This window comes from Ascaphus truei, unplaced genomic scaffold (assembly GCF_040206685.1).
Source record: "Ascaphus truei isolate aAscTru1 unplaced genomic scaffold, aAscTru1.hap1 HAP1_SCAFFOLD_487, whole genome shotgun sequence".
Lineage (NCBI taxonomy): Eukaryota > Metazoa > Chordata > Amphibia > Anura > Ascaphidae > Ascaphus > Ascaphus truei.
In genome coordinates, this window is record NW_027456818.1 from 10,890 (window position 1) to 34,791 (window position 23,902).

General features: G+C 41.0%; 1 long non-coding RNA gene across 1 annotated transcript; it reads left to right on the forward strand.

Moving 5' to 3' along the window:
- Positions 1–346: 346 nt before the first annotated feature.
- Positions 347–23,489, forward strand: LOC142484971 (uncharacterized). Its single transcript, XR_012798320.1, has 3 exons — positions 347–466; positions 1,002–1,093; positions 22,390–23,489. It is a non-coding gene; the product is annotated as an uncharacterized LOC142484971 (long non-coding RNA).
- The last annotated feature ends 413 nt before the right edge of the window (positions 23,490–23,902 follow it).

The following is a 23,902-nucleotide window of genomic DNA, read 5'->3' on the forward strand; positions in this document are numbered from 1 at the left end:
TCCTTCCTTCCTCTCCCCCTCCTTCCTTCCTTTCCCCCCCTCTTTCCTTTCCCCCTCCTCACCTCCTTCCTACCCCCCACCTCCTTCCTCCCCCCCCACCTCCTTCCTCCCCCCCCACCTCCTTCCCCCCCCCACCTCCTTCCTCCCCCCCACCTCCTTCCTCCCCCCCCCACCTCCTTCCTTCCTCTCCTCCGCCCTCCTCCTTCTCCCCCTCCTCCTCTCCTCCCCCCCTCCTCCTCCCCTCCCCTGCCTCCCCTTCTCCCCCTCCTCCTCTTCTCCCCCCTCCTCCTCTTCTCCCCCCTCCTCCTCCCCCTCCCCGCCTCCTCCTCTCTCCCACCCCCCCCTCCTCCTCCTCTCCCAGCTCTCAGACGATGATGTCAGTCATTTTGCTTCACAGTTTACCCGGCAGTCTCCTATAGACAGTCCTGATGATGTCATCAGTGAGAGCGCAAACCAGGCGTTCCTGGTGAGAAACAGCTGTGTGTGTGTGTCAGCTGTGCGTGGTGACAGATGTGTGTGTGTGTGTGTGTGTGTGTGTGTCAGCTTTGCGTGGTGACAGATGTGTGTGTGTGTGTGTGTGTCAGCTGTGCGCGGTGACAGATGTGTGTGTGTGTGTCAGCTATGCGCGGTGACAGGTGTGTGTGTGTGTGTGTGTGTGTCAGCTGTGCGCGGTGACAGATGTGTGTGTGTGTGTCAGCTGTGCGCGGTGACAGATAGCTGTGAGCGGGTGACGGATAGCTGTGCGCGGGCGACGGATAGCTGTGCGCGGGCGACGGATAGCTGTGCGCGGGCGACAGATAGCTGTGCGCGGGCGACGGATGCGGGTGACGGATAGCTGTGCGCGGGTGACGGACAGCTGCGCGCGGGTGACGGATAGCTGTGCACGGGCGACGGATAGCTGTGCGCGGGGGACGGATAGCTGTGCGCGGGTGACGGATAGCTGTGTGTGCGGGTGACGGATAGCTGTGCGCGGTGACAGATAGCTGTGTTCTCTTCCTCAGGGTTTCACCTATGTTGCCCCCTCAGTCCTGGAGAGTCTGCGAGAGGGATTCACCTTCCAGCCACGGCTCCGAGCCCCTCGTACCCCCCAAAGGTGAGGGAACCCGTCTCTCTCCCCTCTCACGTCACGTCAAGAACATATCAGTATTGCCAAAGCGTGAGTGTCACGGGAGACCAGGCAACTTCCACCTTCTTATCCGGATCACGCAGAGAGATAATGAAATAAAGTGTACATGTATTCACAGGAAAGGCAAACACAACATGATACACAAAATACAGCAAAAAGACACACGTACTTGGGACTGGGGTGCAAAGCTAGACTCTTCTAGGTGCAGGGAATTCTATAAGGATTTCCCCCTGATAACAGTTGCAAAAACAGGACAGAAAATATTCCAGGCAGCTTTAGCTGAAGCAGCCTTTTTCTTGCTGGGGACTTGAAATTTAGAATCCTAGCATCTGGAGAGAACGTGAGAGAACTAAAAATCTGGTTTGTGTGGGGGTTTATAATACCTCTTGAGTTTCATTCACAAACTACTACCCCGCGATCAGAAGCGTGAGAATATTCTCTGCAACCAATCGGAGACAAACCGGTAGAAGAAACCGGGTTACCTGGAAATCTGAATGAACCGAGGCGCAATTTGTCACGTTTGTCACTGGTTCCCTCAATGCCCCCGCGGTGACAGGCTCCTGCCAGTCTGGTGGGGGCAAGTGGGCATGCAAATAGCATCCATTGATCTCAGGACGTGGATGCTTTGAGTCCTTCCCTCCTGTCCAAATGGTCTTGACACCTCATACATCTTCTAGGCTTTCATCTCCCCCCGTAGGAGTAGACACAGTGACACCCAAGGAGGTCTGACAGTCCCAGCTCATCTCTGTGCACAAGCATTTGATTTAAAACACACAGTTTAATACAATATACACGCTATAAATACCCTAAGTCTGTGGGTTATGGGAAATAGAGTAAGAAGCGGCACGTTCTTCCTTACCAGCCATATTCCCCACACTCTATACAGCAAACTTAGGGCCGGACTTTTAAAAGTCCCCTCACAACCTTGTAGATGATTGGAGTACCCCCAGAACCCCTAAACTGGTTCTGGGTGACCTGGGCATTTACTGGGTATCCCCATTGACCTAGGGACCCCCTTTGGCTGATTCAGGGATACCTCACATCCCTATGCCCTGTCTACATTTCTGGGTTGTGCTGAAGCAGGGACCCTTAGTGGTGAGTCACGCAAGCGTTTTCAAGGGGAGATATTACCGAGAGATGTGCCTAATGTATCCAGGCATCTGACCTTATTCCTGGGTACATTTTTAGGGGAACCAGCAACTGTGGCCCTGACTAGATAGACACAATCTGACCCTGCAGCGTCATTATACCCCGCTGGGGTAGGGTATAATGATTGCATGTTACATGAATAACAGGGGGTAGGGTATACTCACTCACTCTCTCTCTCTCCCCCTCTCTCCCTTACTCTCTCTCTCTCATCCTTTACTATCTCTCACTGGGATATAAATCAAATAAGCTTTATTGGCATGATTACACAGTACATGTATAACAGGGGGTAGGGTATAATGATTACACGGTACATGTATAACAGGGGGTAGGTATAATGATTACACAGTACATGTATAACAGGGGTAGGGTATAATGATTACACAGTACATGTATAACGGGGTAGGGTATAATGATTACACAGTACATGTATAACAGGGGGTAGGTATAATGATTACACAGTACATGTATAACAGGGGGTAGGGTATAATGATTACACAGTACATGTATAACAGGGGGTAGGGTATAATGATTACACAGTACATGTACTGTATAACGGGGTAGGGTATAATGATTACACAGTACATGAATAACAGGGGGTAGGGTATAATGATTACACAGTACATGTATAACAGGGGGTAGGTATAATGATTACACAGTACATGAATAACAGGGGGGTAGGTATAATGATTACACAGTACATGTATAACGGGGTAGGTATAATGATTACACAGTACATGAATAATAGGGGGTAGGTATAATGATTACACAGTACATGAATAACAGGGGGTAGGTATAATGATTACACAGTACATGAATAACAGGGGGTAGGTATAATGATTACACAGTACATGTATAACGGGGTAGGGTATAATGATTACACAGTACATGTATAACAGGGGGTAGGGTATAATGATTACACAGTACATGAATAACAGGGGGTAGGTATAATGATTACACAGTACATGTATAACGGGGTAGGGTATAATGATTACACAGTACATGTATAACAGGGGGTAGGTATAATGATTACACAGTACATGTATAACGGGTAGGTATAATGATTACACAGTACATGAATAATAGGGGGTAGGTATAATGATTACACAGTACATGTATAACAGGGGTAGGGTATAATGATTACACAGTACATGTATAACGGGGTAGGGTATAATGATTACACAGTACATGTATAACAGGGGGTAGGTATAATGATTACACAGTACATGTATAACAGGGGGTAGGGTATAATGATTACACAGTACATGTATAACAGGGGGTAGGGTATAATGATTACACAGTACATGTACTGTATAACGGGGTAGGGTATAATGATTACACAGTACATGAATAACAGGGGGTAGGGTATAATGATTACACAGTACATGTATAACAGGGGGTAGGGTATAATGATTACACAGTACATGAATAACAGGGGGTAGGTATAATGATTACACAGTACATGTATAACGGGGTAGGGTATAATGATTACACAGTACATGTATAACAGGGGGTAGGTATAATGATTACACAGTACATGTATAACGGGGTAGGTATAATGATTACACAGTACATGAATAATAGGGGGTAGGTATAATGATTACACAGTACATGAATAACGGGGTAGGTATAATGATCACAAAGTACATGTATAACAGGGGGTAGGTATAATGATTACACAGTACATGTATAACAGGGGGTAGGGTATAATGATTACACAGTACATGTAAAACAGGGGGTAGGGTATAATGATTACACAGTACATGTATAACAGGGGGTAGGGTATAATGATTACACAGTACATGAATAACAGGGGGTAGGTATAATGATTACACAGTACATGTATAACGGGGTAGGGTATAATGATTACACAGTACATGTATAACAGGGGGTAGGTATAATGATTACACAGTACATGTATAACAGGGGGTAGGTATAATGATTACACAGTACATGTATAACGGGGTAGGGTATAATGATTACACAGTACATGTATAACAGGGGGTAGGGTATAATGATTACACAGTACATGAATAACAGGGGGTAGGTATAATGATTACACAGTACATGTATAACGGGGTAGGTATAATGATTACACAGTACATGAATAATAGGGGGTAGGTATAATGATTACACAGTACATGTATAACAGGGGGTAGGGTATAATGATTACACAGTACATGTATAACGGGGTAGGTATAATGATTACACAGTACATGAATAATAGGGGGTAGGTATAATGATTACACAGTACATGTATAACAGGGGGTAGGGTATAATGATTACACAGTACATGAATAACGGGGTAGGTATAATGATTACACAGTACATGAATAACAGGGGGTAGGTATAATGATTACACAGTACATGTATAACGGGGTAGGGTATAATGATTACACAGTACATGTATAACGGGGTAGGTATAATGATTACACAGTACATGTATAACGGGGTAGGTATAATGATTACACAGTACATGAATAACAGGGGGTAGGGTATAATGATTACACAGTACATGTATAACGGGGGGTAGGGTATAATGATTACACAGTACATGTATAACAGGGGGTAGGGTATAATGATTACACAGTACATGTATAACAGGGGGTAGGTATAATGATTACACAGTACATACATAACAGGGGGTAGGTATAATGATTACACAGTACATGTATAACAGGGGGTAGGTATAATGATTACACAGTACATGTATAACAGGGGGTAGGTATAATGATTACACAGTACATGTATAACAGGGGGTAGGTATAATGATTACACAGTACATGAATAACAGGGGGTAGGTATAATGATTACACAGTACATGAATAACAGGGGGTAGGTATAATGATTACACAGTACATGTATAACAGGGGGTAGGTATAATGATTACACAGTACATGTATAACAGGGGGTAGGGTATAATGATTACACAGTACATGTATAACAGGGGGTAGGTATAATGATTACACAGTACATGTATAACATGGGGTAGGTATAATGATTACACAGTACATGTATAACAGGAGGTAGGGTATAATGATTACACAGTACATGTATAACAGGGGTAGGTATAATGATTACACAGTACATGTATAACAGGGGGTAGGTATAATGATTACACAGTACATGTATAACATGGGGTAGGGTATAATGATTACACAGTACATGAATAACAGGGGGTAGGTATAATGATTACACAGTACATGTATAACAGGGGGTAGGTATAATGATTACACAGTACATGTATAACAGGGGGTAGGTATAATGATTACACAGTACATGAATAACAGGGGGTAGGTATAATGATTACACAGTACATGAATAACAGGGGGTAGGTATAATGATTACACAGTACATGTATAACAGGGGGTAGGTATAATGATTACACAGTACATGTATAACAGGGGGTAGGGTATAATGATTACACAGTACATGTATAACAGGGGGTAGGTATAATGATTACACAGTACATGTATAACATGGGGTAGGTATAATGATTACACAGTACATGTATAACAGGAGGTAGGGTATAATGATTACACAGTACATGTATAACAGGGGTAGGTATAATGATTACACAGTACATGTATAACAGGGGGTAGGTATAATGATTACACAGTACATGTATAACATGGGGTAGGGTATAATGATTACACAGTACATGAATAACAGGGGGTAGGTATAATGATTACACAGTACATGAATAACAGGGGGTAGGTATAATGATTACACAGTACATGAATAACAGGGGGTAGGTATAATGATTACACAGTACATGAATAACAGGGGGTAGGTATAATGATTACACAGTGCATGAATAACGGGGTAGGGTATAATGATTACACAGTACATAAATAACAGGGGGTAGGGTATAATGATTACACAGTACATGTATAACAGGGGGTAGGGTATAATGATTACACAGTACATGTATAACAGGGGGTAGGTATAATGATTACACAGTACATGTATAACAGGGGGTAGGGTATAATGATTACACAGTACATGTATAACAGGGGGTAGGGTATAATGATTACACAGTACATGTATAATAGGGGGTAGGGTATAATGATTACACAGTACATGAATAACATGGGGTGGGGTATAATGATTACACAGTACATGAATAACAGGGGGTAGGTATAATGATTACACAGTACATGAATAACGGGGTAGGGTATAATGATTACACAGTACATGTATAACAGTGGGTAGGTATAATGATTACACAGTACATGTATAACGGGGTATGGGTATAATGATTACACAGTACATGTATAACGGGGGGTAGGGTATAATGATTACACAGTACATGTATAACAGGGGGTAGGGTATAATGATTACACAGTACATGTATAACAGGGGGTAGGGTATAATGATTACACAGTACATGTATAACAGGGGGTAGGTATAATGATTACACAGTACATGTATAACAGGGGGTAGGTATAATGATTACACAGTACATGTATAACAGGGGGTAGGTATAATGATTACACGGTACATGTATAACATGGGGTAGGGTATAATGATTACACAGTACATGTATAACAGGGGGTAGGTATAATGATTACACAGTACATGTATAACAGGGGGTAGGTATAATGATTACACAGTACATGTATAACAGGGGGTAGGGTATAATGATTACACAGTACATGTATAACAGGGGGTAGGTATAATGATTACACAGTACATGTATAACATGGGGTAGGTATAATGATTACACAGTACATGTATAACAGGAGGTAGGGTATAATGATTACACAGTACATGTATAACAGGGGGTAGGGTATAATGATTACACAGTACATGAATAACAGGGGGTAGGTATAATGATTACACAGTACATGAATAATAGGGGGTAGGTATAATGATTACACAGTACATGAATAACAGGGGGTAGGTATAATGATCACAAAGTACATGTATAACGGGGTAGGTATAATGATTACACAGTACATGTATAACAGGGGGTAGGGTATAATGATTACACAGTACATGTATAACGGGGTAGGGTATAATGATTACACAGTACATGTATAACATGGGGTAGGGTATAATGATTACACAGTACATGTATAACAGGGGGTAGGTATAATGATTACACAGTACATGTATAACAGGGGGTAGGGTATAATGATTACACAGTACATGAATAACAGGGGGTAGGTATAATGATTACACAGTACATGTATAACAGGGGGTAGGTATAATGATTACACAGTACATGTATAACAGGGGGTAGGTATAATGATTACACAGTACATGTATAACAGGGGGTAGGGTATAATGATTACACAGTACATGTATAACAGGGGATAGGTATAATGATTACACAGTACATGTATAACAGGGGTAGGTATAATGATTACACAGTACATGTATAACAGGGGGTAGGTATAATGATTACACAGTACATGTATAACAGGGGTAGGTATAATGATTACACAGTACATGTATAACAGGGGGTAGGTATAATGATTACACAGTACATGTATAACATGGGGTAGGGTATAATGATTACACAGTACATGAATAACAGGGGGTAGGTATAATGATTACACAGTACATGAATAACAGGGGGTAGGTATAATGATTACACAGTACATGAATAACAGGGGGTAGGTATAATGATTACACAGTACATGAATAACAGGGGGTAGGTATAATGATTACACAGTACATGAATAACAGGGGGTAGGGTATAATGATTACACAGTACATGAATAACAGGGGGTAGGGTATAATGATTACACAGTACATGTATAACAGGGGGTAGGGTATAATGATTACACAGTACATGTATAACAGGGGGTAGGTATAATGATTACACAGTACATGTATAACAGGGGGTAGGGTATAATGATTACACAGTACATGTATAACAGGGGGTAGGTATAATGATTACACAGTACATGTATAACAGGGGGTAGGGTATAATGATTACACAGTACATGTATAACGGGGTAGGTATAATGATTACACAGTACATGAATAACGGGGTAGGGTATAATGATTACACAGTATATGAATAACAGGGGGTAGGGTATAATGATTACACAGTACATGAATAACAGGGGGTAGGGTATAATGATTACACAGTATATGAATAACAGGGGGTAGGGTATAATAATTACACAGTACATGAATAACAGGGGGTAGGGTATAATGATTACACAGTACATGTATAACAGGGGGTAGGGTATAATGATTACACAGTACATGAATAACAGGGGGTAGGTATAATGATTACACAGTACATGAATAACGGGGTAGGTATAATGATTACACAGTACATGAATAACAGGGGGTAGGTATAATGATTACACAGTACATGAATAACAGGGGGTAGGTATAATGATTACACAGTACATGAATAACGGGGTAGGGTATAATGATTACACAGTACATGAATAACGGGGTAGGTATAATGATTACACAGTACATGTATAACGGGGTAGGTATAATGATTACACAGTACATGAATAACGGGGTAGGGTATAATGATTACACAGTACATGTATAACGGGGGTAGGGTATAATGATTACACAGTACATGAATAACAGGGGGTAGGGTATAATGATTACACAGTATATGAATAACAGGGGGTAGGGTATAATGATTACACAGTACATGAATAACAGGGGGTAGGGTATAATGATTACACAGTACATGTATAACAGGGGGTAGGGTATAATGATTACACAGTACATGAATAACAGGGGGTAGGTATAATGATTACACAGTACATGAATAACAGGGGGTAGGTATAATGATTACACAGTACATGAATAACAGGGGGTAGGGTATAATGATTACACAGTACATGAATAACAGGGGGTAGGGTATAATGATTACACAGTACATGTATAACAGGGGGTAGGGTATAATGATTACACAGTACATGAATAACAGGGGGTAGGTATAATGATTACACAGTACATGTATAACAGGGGGTAGGGTATAATGATTACACAGTACATGTATAACGGGGTAGGTATAATGATTACACAGTACATGAATAACGGGGTAGGGTATAATGATTACACAGTATATGAATAACAGGGGGTAGGGTATAATGATTACACAGTACATGAATAACAGGGGGTAGGGTATAATGATTACACAGTACATGTATAACAGGGGGTAGGGTATAATGATTACACAGTACATGAATAACAGGGGGTAGGGTATAATGTAACAGTACATGAATAACGGGGTAGGTATAATGATTACACGCTACATGTATAACGGGGTAGGGTATAATGATTACACAGTACATGTATAACGGGGGGTAGGTTATAATGATTACACAGTACATGTATAACAGGGGGTAGGTATAATGATTACACAGTACATGAATAACAGGGGGTAGGTATAATGATTACACAGTACATGAATAACAGGGGGTAGGTATAATGATTACACAGTACATGAATAACAGGGGGTAGGTATAATGATTACACAGTACATGAATAACGGGGTAGGGTATAATGATTACACAGTACATGTATAACGGGGTAGGTATAATGATTACACAGTACATGAATAACGGGGTAGGGTATAATGATTACACAGTATATGAATAACAGGGGGTAGGGTATAATGATTACACAGTACATGAATAACAGGGGGTAGGGTATAATGATTACACAGTACATGTATAACAGGGGGTAGGGTATAATGATTACACAGTACATGAATAACAGGGGGTAGGGTATAATGTAACAGTACATGAATAACGGGGTAGGTATAATGATTACACGCTACATGTATAACGGGGTAGGGTATAATGATTACACAGTACATGTATAACGGGGGGTAGGGTATAATGATTACACAGTACATGTATAACAGGGGGTAGGGTATAATGATTACACAGTACATGTATAACAGGGGGTAGGGTATAATGATTACAGAGTACATGTATAACAGGGGGTAGGGTATAATGATTACACAGTACATGAATAACAGGAGGTAGGGTATAATGATTACACAGTACATGTATAACGGGGTAGGTATAATGATTACACAGTACATGACTAACGGGGTAGGTATAATGATTACACAGTACATGAATAACGGGGTAGGGTATAATGATTACACAGTACATGTATAACGGGGTAGGTATAATGATTACACAATACATGTATAACGGGGGGTAGGGTATAATGATTACACAGTACATGTATAACAGGGGGTAGGTATAATGATTACACAGTACATGTATAACAGGGGGTAGGTATAATGATTACACAGTACATGTATAACAGGGGGTAGGGTATAATGATTACACAGTACATGTATAACAGGGGGTAGGTATAATGATTACACAGTACATGTATAACATGGGGTAGGTATAATGATTACACAGTACATGTATAACAGGAGGTAGGGTATAATGATTACACAGTACATGTATAACAGGGGGTAGGGTATAATGATTACACAGTACATGAATAACAGGGGGTAGGTATAATGATTACACAGTACATGAATAATAGGGGGTAGGTATAATGATTACACAGTACATGAATAACAGGGGGTAGGTATAATGATCACAAAGTACATGTATAACGGGGTAGGTATAATGATTACACAGTACATGTATAACAGGGGGTAGGGTATAATGATTACACAGTACATGTATAACGGGGTAGGGTATAATGATTACACAGTACATGTATAACATGGGGTAGGGTATAATGATTACACAGTACATGTATAACAGGGGGTAGGTATAATGATTACACAGTACATGTATAACAGGGGGTAGGGTATAATGATTACACAGTACATGAATAACAGGGGGTAGGTATAATGATTACACAGTACATGTATAACAGGGGGTAGGTATAATGATTACACAGTACATGTATAACAGGGGGTAGGTATAATGATTACACAGTACATGTATAACAGGGGGTAGGGTATAATGATTACACAGTACATGTATAACAGGGGATAGGTATAATGATTACACAGTACATGTATAACAGGGGTAGGTATAATGATTACACAGTACATGTATAACAGGGGGTAGGTATAATGATTACACAGTACATGTATAACAGGGGTAGGTATAATGATTACACAGTACATGTATAACAGGGGGTAGGTATAATGATTACACAGTACATGTATAACATGGGGTAGGGTATAATGATTACACAGTACATGAATAACAGGGGGTAGGTATAATGATTACACAGTACATGAATAACAGGGGGTAGGTATAATGATTACACAGTACATGAATAACAGGGGGTAGGTATAATGATTACACAGTACATGAATAACAGGGGGTAGGTATAATGATTACACAGTACATGAATAACAGGGGGTAGGGTATAATGATTACACAGTACATGAATAACAGGGGGTAGGGTATAATGATTACACAGTACATGTATAACAGGGGGTAGGGTATAATGATTACACAGTACATGTATAACAGGGGGTAGGTATAATGATTACACAGTACATGTATAACAGGGGGTAGGGTATAATGATTACACAGTACATGTATAACAGGGGGTAGGTATAATGATTACACAGTACATGTATAACAGGGGGTAGGGTATAATGATTACACAGTACATGTATAACGGGGTAGGTATAATGATTACACAGTACATGAATAACGGGGTAGGGTATAATGATTACACAGTATATGAATAACAGGGGGTAGGGTATAATGATTACACAGTACATGAATAACAGGGGGTAGGGTATAATGATTACACAGTATATGAATAACAGGGGGTAGGGTATAATAATTACACAGTACATGAATAACAGGGGGTAGGGTATAATGATTACACAGTACATGTATAACAGGGGGTAGGGTATAATGATTACACAGTACATGAATAACAGGGGGTAGGTATAATGATTACACAGTACATGAATAACAGGGGGTAGGTATAATGATTACACAGTACATGAATAACGGGGTAGGGTATAATGATTACACAGTACATGAATAACGGGGTAGGTATAATGATTACACAGTACATGTATAACGGGGTAGGTATAATGATTACACAGTACATGAATAACGGGGTAGGGTATAATGATTACACAGTACATGTATAACGGGGTAGGGTATAATGATTACACAGTACATGAATAACAGGGGGTAGGGTATAATGATTACACAGTATATGAATAACAGGGGGTAGGGTATAATGATTACACAGTACATGAATAACAGGGGGTAGGGTATAATGATTACACAGTACATGTATAACAGGGGGTAGTGTATAATGATTACACAGTACATGAATAACAGGGGGTAGGTATAATGATTACACAGTACATGAATAACAGGGGGTAGGTATAATGATTACACAGTACATGAATAACAGGGGGTAGGGTATAATGATTACACAGTACATGAATAACAGGGGGTAGGGTATAATGATTACACAGTACATGTATAACAGGGGGTAGGGTATAATGATTACACAGTACATGAATAACAGGGGGTAGGTATAATGATTACACAGTACATGTATAACAGGGGGTAGGGTATAATGATTACACAGTACATGTATAACGGGGTAGGTATAATGATTACACAGTACATGAATAACGGGGTAGGGTATAATGATTACACAGTATATGAATAACAGGGGGTAGGGTATAATGATTACACAGTACATGAATAACAGGGGGTAGGTATAATGATTACACAGTACATGTATAACAGGGGGTAGGGTATAATGATTACACAGTACATGAATAACAGGGGGTAGGGTATAATGTAACAGTACATGAATAACGGGGTAGGTATAATGATTACACGCTACATGTATAACGGGGTAGGGTATAATGATTACACAGTACATGTATAACGGGGGGTAGGTTATAATGATTACACAGTACATGTATAACAGGGGGTAGGTATAATGATTACACAGTACATGAATAACAGGGGGTAGGTATAATGATTACACAGTACATGAATAACAGGGGGTAGGTATAATGATTACACAGTACATGAATAACAGGGGGTAGGTATAATGATTACACAGTACATGAATAACGGGGTAGGGTATAATGATTACACAGTACATGTATAACGGGGTAGGTATAATGATTACACAGTACATGAATAACGGGGTAGGGTATAATGATTACACAGTATATGAATAACAGGGGGTAGGGTATAATGATTACACAGTACATGAATAACAGGGGGTAGGGTATAATGATTACACAGTACATGTATAACAGGGGGTAGGGTATAATGATTACACAGTACATGAATAACAGGGGGTAGGGTATAATGTAACAGTACATGAATAACGGGGTAGGTATAATGATTACACGCTACATGTATAACGGGGTAGGGTATAATGATTACACAGTACATGTATAACGGGGGGTAGGGTATAATGATTACACAGTACATGTATAACAGGGGGTAGGGTATAATGATTACACAGTACATGTATAACAGGGGGTAGGGTATAATGATTACAGAGTACATGTATAACAGGGGGTAGGGTATAATGATTACACAGTACATGAATAACAGGAGGTAGGGTATAATGATTACACAGTACATGTATAACGGGGTAGGTATAATGATTACACAGTACATGACTAACGGGGTAGGTATAATGATTACACAGTACATGAATAACGGGGTAGGGTATAATGATTACACAGTACATGTATAACGGGGTAGGTATAATGATTACACAATACATGTATAACGGGGGGTAGGGTATAATGATTACACAGTACATGTATAACAGGGGGTAGGTATAATGATTACACAGTACATGTATAACGGGGGGTAGGGTACAATGATTACACAGTACATGTATAACGGGGGGTAGGTATAATGATTACACAGTACATGAATAACGGGTAGGGTATAATGATTACACAGTACATGAATAATGGGGTAGGGTATAATGATTACACGCTACATGTATAACGGGGTAGGGTATAATGATTACACAGTACATGTATAACATGGGGTAGGGTATAATGATTACAGAGTACATGTATAACAGGGGGTAGGGTATAATGATTACACAGTACATGAATAACAGGGGGTAGGTATAATGATTACACAGTACATGAATAACGGGGTAGGGTATAATGATTACACAGTACATGTATAACAGGGGGTAGGTATAATGATTACACGGTACATGTATAACAGGGGGTAGGTATAATGATTACACGGTACATGTATAACAGGGGGTAGGTATAATGATTACACGCTACATGTATAACGGGGTAGGGTATAATGATTACACAGTACATGTATAACAGGGGGTAGGGTATAATGATTACAGAGTACATGTATAACAGGGGGTAGGGTATAATGATTACACAGTACATGTATAACAGGGGGTAGGGTATAATGATTACACAGTACATGAATAATGGGGTAGGGTATAATGATTACACGCTACATGTATAACGGGGTAGGGTATAATGATTACACAGTACATGTATAACAGGGGGTAGGGTATAATGATTACAGAGTACATGTATAACAGGGGGTAGGGTATAATGATTACACAGTACATGTATAACAGGAGGTAGGGTATAATGATTACACAGTACATGAATAACAGGGGGTAGGTATAATGATTACACAGTACATGTATAACGGGGTAGGGTATAATGATTACACAATACATGTATAACGGGGGGTAGGGTATAATGATTACACAGTACATGTATAACAGGGGGTAGGTATAATGATTACACAGTACATGTATAACGGGGGGTAGGGTACAATGATTACACAGTACATGTATAACGGGGGGTAGGTATAATGATTACACAGTACATGAATAACGGGTAGGGTATAATGATTACACAGTACATGAATAATGGGGTAGGGTATAATGATTACACGCTACATGTATAACGGGGTAGGGTATAATGATTACACAGTACATGTATAACAGGGGGTAGGGTATAATGATTACAGAGTACATGTATAACAGGGGGTAGGGTATAATGATTACACAGTACATGAATAACAGGGGGTAGGTATAATGATTACACGGTACATGTATAACAGGGGGTAGGGGTATAATGATTACACTGTACATGTATAACAGGGGGTAGGGTATAATGATTACACAGTACATGTATAACAGGGGGTAGGGTTTAATGATTACACAGTACATGTATAACGGGGTAGGTATAATGATTACACAGTACATGTATAACGGGGGGTAGGGTATAATGATTACACAGTACATGTATAACGGGGTAGGTATAATGATTACACAGTACATGTATAACAGGGGGTAGGTATAATAATTACACAGTACATGTATAACAGGGGGTAGGTATAATAATTACACAGTACATGTATAACAGGGGGTAGGTATAATGATTACACAGTACATGTATAACAGGGGTAGGTATAATGATTACACAGTACATGAATAACAGGGGGTAGGTATAATGATTACACGGTACATGTATAACAGGGGGTAGGTATAATGATTACACGGTACATGTATAACAGGGGGTAGGTATAATGATTACACGGTACATGTATAACAGGGGGTAGGGTATAATGATTACACAGTACATGTATAACAGGGGGTAGGGGTATAATGATTACACAGTACATGAATAACGGGGTAGGTTTAATGATTACACAGTACATGAATAACGGGGGGTAGGTTTAATGATTACACAGTACATGTATAACAGGGGGTAGGTATAATGATTACACAGTACATGTATAACAGGGGGTAGGGTATAATGATTACACAGTACATGTATAACAGGGGGTAGGGTATAATGATTACACAGTACATGAATAACGGGGGTAGGTATAATGATTACACCGTACATGTATAACAGGGGTAGGTATAATGATTACACAGTACATGTATAACAGGGGGTAGGTATAATGATTACACAGTACATGTATAACAGGGGGTAGGTATAATGATTACACAGTACATGTATAACAGGGGGTAGGGTATAATGATTACACAGTACATGTATAACAGGGGGTAGGGTATAATGATTACACAGTACATGAATAACGGGGGTAGGTATAATGATTACACCGTACATGTATAACAGGGGTAGGGTATAATGATTACACAGTACATGTATAACAGGGGGTAGGTATAATGATTACACAGTACATGTATAACGGGGGGTAGGTATAATGATTACACAGTACATGTATAACAGGGGGTAGGTATAATGATTACACAGTACATGTATAACGGGGTAGGGTATAATGATTACACGGTACATGTATAACAGGGGGTAGGGTATAATGATTACACGGTACATGTATAACAGGGGGTAGGGTATAATGATTACACGGTACATGTATAACAGGGGGTAGGGTATAATGATTACACGGTACATGAATAACAGGGGGTGGGTATAATGATTACACAGTACATGTATAACGGGGGGTAGGTATAATGATTACACAGTACATGTATAACAGGGGGTAGGTATAATGATTACACAGTACATGTATAACAGGGGGTAGGGTATAATGATTACACGGTACATGTATAACGGGGTAGGGTATAATGATTACACGGTACATGTATAACAGGGGGTAGGTATAATGATTACACAGTACATGTATAACAGGGGGTAGGGTATAATGATTACACAGTACATGTATAACAGGGGGTAGGGTATAATGATTACACGGTACATGTATAACAGGGGGTAGGGTATAATGATTACACAGTACATGTATAACGGGGTAGGTATAATGATTACACAGTACATGAATAACGGGGTAGGGTATAATGATTACACGGTACATGTATAACGGGGTAGAGTATAATGATTACACAGTATATGTATAACAGGGGGTAGGGTATAATGATTACACAGTACATGAATAACGGGGGGTAGGTATAATGATTACACGGTACATGAATAACGGGGTAGGGTATAATGATTACACAGTACATGTATAACAGGGGGTAGGGTATAATGATTACACGGTACATGTATAACAGGGGGTAGGTATAATGATTACAGAGTACATGTATAACAGGGGTAGGTATAATGATTACACAGTACATGTATAACAGGGGGTAGGGTATAATGATTACACAGTACATGAATAACAGGGTAGGGTATAATGATTACACAGTACATGAATAACAGGGGGTAGGTATAATGATTACACCGTACATGTATAACAGGGGGTAGGGTATAATGATTACACAGTACATGAATAACAGGGGGTAGGTATAATGATTACACAGTACATGTTTAACAGGGGGTAGGTATAATGATTACACAGTACATGTATAACAGGGGTAGGTATAATGATTACACAGTACATGTATAACAGGGGGTAGGTATAATGATTACACAGTACATGTATAACAGGGGGTAGGTATAATGATTACACAGTACATGTATAACAGGGGGTAGGTATAATGATTACACAGTACATGTATAACAGGGGGTAGGGTATAATGATTACACAGTACATGAATAACAGGGGGTAGGTATAATGATTACACAGTACATGTATAACAGGGGGTAGGTATAATGATTACACAGTACATGTATAACAGGGGTAGGTATAATGATTACACAGTACATGTATAACAGGGGGTAGGGTATAATGATTACACAGTACATGTATAACAGGGGGTAGGTATAATGATTACACAGTACATGTATAACAGGGGGTAGGTATAATGATTACACAGTACATGTATAACAGGGGGTAGGTATAATGATCACACAGTACATGAATAACAGGGGTAGGGTATAATGATTACACAGTACATGAATAACAGGGGGTAGGTATAATGATTACACAGTACATGTATAACAGGGGTAGGTATAATGATTACACAGTACATGTATAACAGGGGGTAGGTATAATGATTACACAGTACATGTATAACAGGGGGTAGGTATAATGATTACACGGTACATGTATAACATGGGGTAGGGTATAATGGTTACACAGTACATGTATAATAGGGGGTAGGTATAATGATTACACAGTACATGTATAACAGGGGGTAGGTATAATGATTACACAGTACATGAATAACAGGGGGTAGGTATAATGATTACACAGTACATGTATAACAGGGGTAGGTATAATGATTACACAGTACATGAATAACAGGGGGTAGGTATAATGATTACACAGTACATGTATAACAGGGGGTAGGTATAATGATTACACAGTACATGAATAACAGGGGGTAGGGTATAATGATTACACAGTACATGTATAACAGGGGTAGGTATAATGATTACACAGTACATGTATAACAGGGGGTAGGTATAATGATTACACGGTACATGTATAACATGGGGTAGGGTATAATGGTTACACAGTACATGTATAACAGGGGGTAGGTATAATGATTACACAGTACATGTATAACAGGGGGTAGGGTATAATGATTACACAGTACATGTATAACAGGGGTAGGGTATAATGATTACACAGTACATGTATAACAGGGGGTAGGTATAATGATTACACAGTACATGTATAACAGGGGGTAGGGTATAATGATTACACAGTACATGAATAACAGGGGGTAGGGTATAATGATTACACAGTACATGTATAACAGGGGGTAGGGTATAATGATTACACGGTACATGTATAACAGGGGGTAGGGTATAATGATTACACAGTACATGTATAACGGGGTAGGTATAATGATTACACAGTACATGAATAACGGGGTAGGGTATAATGATTACACGGTACATGTATAACGGGGTAGAGTATAATGATTACACAGTATATGTATAACAGGGGGTAGGGTATAATGATTACACAGTACATGAATAACGGGGGGTAGGTATAATGATTACACGGTACATGAATAACGGGGTAGGGTATAATGATTACACAGTACATGTATAACAGGGGGTAGGGTATAATGATTACACGGTACATGTATAACAGGGGGTAGGTATAATGATTACAGAGTACATGTATAACAGGGGTAGGTATAATGATTACACAGTACATGTATAACAGGGGGTAGGGTATAATGATTACACAGTACATGAATAACAGGGTAGGGTATAATGATTACACAGTACATGAATAACAGGGGGTAGGTATAATGATTACACCGTACATGTATAACAGGGGGTAGGGTATAATGATTACACAGTACATGAATAACAGGGGGTAGGTATAATGATTACACAGTACATGTATAACAGGGGGTAGGTATAATGATTACACAGTACATGTATAACAGGGGTAGGTATAATGATTACACAGTACATGTATAACAGGGGGTAGGTATAATGATTACACAGTACATGTATAACAGGGGGTAGGTATAATGATTACACAGTACATGTATAACAGGGGGTAGGTATAATGATTACACAGTACATGTATAACAGGGGGTAGGGTATAATGATTACACAGTACATGAATAACAGGGGGTAGGTATAATGATTACACAGTACATGTATAACAGGGGGTAGGTATAATGATTACACAGTACATGTATAACAGGGGTAGGTATAATGATTACACAGTACATGTATAACAGGGGGTAGGGTATAATGATTACACAGTACATGTATAACAGGGGGTAGGTATAATGATTACACAGTACATGTATAACAGGGGGTAGGTATAATGATTACACAGTACATGTATAACAGGGGGTAGGTATAATGATCACACAGTACATGAATAACAGGGGTAGGGTATAATGATTACACAGTACATGAATAACAGGGGGTAGGTATAATGATTACACAGTACATGTATAACAGGGGTAGGTATAATGATTACACAGTACATGTATAACAGGGGGTAGGTATAATGATTACACAGTACATGTATAACAGGGGGTAGGTATAATGATTACACGGTACATGTATAACATGGGGTAGGGTATAATGGTTACACAGTACATGTATAATAGGGGGTAGGTATAATGATTACACAGTACATGTATAACAGGGGGTAGGTATAATGATTACACAGTACATGAATAACAGGGGGTAGGTATAATGATTACACAGTACATGTATAACAGGGGTAGGTATAATGATTACACAGTACATGAATAACAGGGGGTAGGTATAATGATTACACAGTACATGTATAACAGGGGGTAGGTATAATGATTACACAGTACATGAATAACAGGGGGTAGGGTATAATGATTACACAGTACATGTATAACAGGGGTAGGTATAATGATTACACAGTACATGTATAACAGGGGGTAGGTATAATGATTACACGGTACATGTATAACATGGGGTAGGGTATAATGGTTACACAGTACATGTATAACAGGGGGTAGGTATAATGATTACACAGTACATGTATAACAGGGGGTAGGGTATAATGATTACACAGTACATGTATAACAGGGGTAGGGTATAATGATTACACAGTACATGTATAACAGGGGGTAGGTATAATGATTACACAGTACATGTATAACAGGGGGTAGGGTATAATGATTACACAGTACATGAATAACAGGGGGTAGGTATAATGATTACACAGTACATGAATAACGGGGTAGGATATAATGATTACACAGTACATGTATAACGGGGGGTAGGGTATAATGATTACACAGTACATGAATAACGGGGTAGGATATAATGATTACACAGTACATGTATAACGGGGGGTAGGGTATAATGATTACACAGTACATGTATAACAGGGGGTAGGTATAATGATTACACGGTACATGAATAACAGGGGGTAGGTATAATGATTACACGGTACATGAATAACAGGGTAGGGTATAATGATTACACAGTACATGTATAACAGGGGGTAGGGTATAATGATTACACAGTACATGTATAACAGGGGGTAGGGTATAATGATTACACAGTACATGTATAGCAGGGGGTAGGTATAATGATTACACAGTACATGTATAACATGGGGTAGGTATAATGATTACACAGTACATGTATAACAGGAGGTAGGTATAATGGTTACACAGTACATGTATAACAGGGGGTAGGGTATAATGATTACACAGTACATGTATAACAGGGGGTAGGGTATAATGATTACACAGTACATGTATAACAGGGGGTAGGTATAATGATTACACAGTACATGTATAACAGGAGGTAGGGTATAATGATTACACAGTACATGAATAACAGGGGGTAGGTATAATGATTACACAGTACATGTATAACGGGGGGTAGGTATAATGATTACACAGTACATGTATAACGGGGGGTAGGGTATAATGGTTACACAGTACATGTATAACGGGGGGTAGGTATAATGATTACACAGTACATGTATAACAGGGGGTAGGGTATAATGATTACACAGTACATGTATAACAGGGGGTAGGTATAATGATTACACAGTACATGTATAACAGGAGGTAGGGTATAATGATTACACAGTACATGAATAACAGGGGGTAGGTATAATGATTACACAGTACATGTATAACGGGGGGTAGGTATAATGATTACACAGTACATGTATAACAGGAGGTAGGTATAATGGTTACACAGTACATGTATAACAGGGGGTAGGGTATAATGATTACACAGTACATGTATAACAGGGGGTAGGGTATAATGATTACACAGTACATGTATAACAGGGGGTAGGGTATAATGATTACACAGTACATGTATAACAGGGGTAGGGTATAATGATTACACAGTACATGTATAACAGGGGGTAGGGTATAATGATTACACAGTACATGTATAACGGGGGGTAGGTATAATGATTACACAGTACATGTATAACGGGGGGTAGGTATAATGATTACACAGTACATGAATAACAGGGGGTAGGGTATAATGATTACACGGTACATGTATAACGGGGTAGGGTATAATAATTACACAGTACATGTATAACGGGGGGTAGGTATAATGATTACACAGTACATGAATAACAGGGGGTAGGTATAATGATTACCCAATACATGAATAACTCTCCCCTCCCCCCTCTCTCTCTCCCCCCCCTCTCTCTCCCCCCCCCCCCTCTCTCTCCCCCCCCCCCCTCTCTCTCCCCCCTCTCGCTCTGTCCTTTCCCCCGCCCCCCCCCCACGTCTTGTCTCTCACGTGTGTCTCTCTCTCTGTCTCTCTGCAGTCCGGGCAGTGTGTCTCCGTTCTTCCCATTTGCCGCTGTGTCTCAGGAGATCTCGCAGCCTCTCCCCATCTTCTGCGTGGGCCGGAGACAGCGAGGCCGAAGGGGGGTGTGAGAGACCGCAGCCTCTCCCCATCTTCTGCGTGGGCCGGAGACAGCGAGGCCGAAGGGGGGTGTGAGAGACCGCAGCCTCTCCCCATCTTCTGCGTGGGCCGGAGGGGGTGTGAGAGACCGCAGCCTCTCCCCATCTTCTGCGTGGGCCGGAGGGGGTGTGAGAGACCGCAGCCTCTCCCCATCTTCTGCGTGGGCCGGAGACAGCGAGGCCGAAGGGGGGTGTGAGAGACCGCAGCCTCTCCCCATCTTCTGCGTGGGCCGGAGACAGCGAGGCCGAAGGGGGGTGTGAGAGACCGCAGCCTCTCCCCATCTTCTGCGTGGGCCAGAGGGGGTATGAGAGACCGCAGCCTCTCCCCATCTTCTGCGTGGGCCGGAGGGGGTGTGAGAGACCGCAGCCTCTCCCCATCTTCTGCGTGGGCCGGAGGGGGTGTGAGAGACCGCAGCCTCTCCCCATCTTCTGCGTGGGCCGGAGGGGGTGTGAGATCTCGCAGCCTCTCCCCATCTTCTGCGTGGGCCGGAGGGGGTGTGAGATCTCGCAGCCTCTCCCCATCTTCTGCGTGGGCCGGAGGGGGTGTGAGATCTCGCAGCCTCTCCCCATCTTCTGCGTGGGCCGGAGGGGGTGTGAGATCTCGCAGCCTCTCCCCATCTTCTGCGTGGGCCGGAGGGGGTGTGAGAGACCGCAGCCTCTCCCCATCTTCTGCGTGGGCCGGAGGGGGTGTGAGATCTCGCAGCCTCTCCCCATCTTCTGCGTGGGCCGGAGGGGGTGTGAGAGACCGCAACAGAAGAGTGCGGGGAAATGAAGACCGCAAACTACCACAGGTAGCAGTGCCTTGAAGAGACAGTCTCTCACTGCCTGAGACCTCTCAGCATTAAATCATTGTGTCACTGGAGCAGTCTCTGAGGCCATGGAGCTGTCTCTTTGCAAAAGCGCTCCGGGAAGAGACTGCTCAAATGCTTTAAGCTTATTTAATAAAAAAAGTGGAAGGAAATGTCGCATAACTGTGATCGCTTAGGTCACACGCAGAGCCAGCGGCAGAGCCGAGCTCAGACTGAGGTAAAGTAACTGCCTGAGGTCACACGCAGAGCCAGCGGCAGAGCCGAGCTCAGACTGAGGTAAAGTAACTGCCCGAGGTCACACGCAGAGCCAGCGGCAGAGCCGAGCTCAGACTGAGGTAAAGTAACTGCCCGAGGTCACACGCAGAGCCAGCGGCAGAGCCGGGCTCAGACTGGAGTGAAGTGACTGCCCGAGGTCACACGCAGAGCCAGCAGCAGAGCAGGGCTCAGACTGAGGTAAAGTGACTGCCAGAGGTCACACGCAGAGCCAGCGGCAGAGCCGAGCTCAGACTGAGGTAAAGTGACTGCCCGAGGTCACACGCAGAGCCAGTGGCAGAGCCGAGCTCAG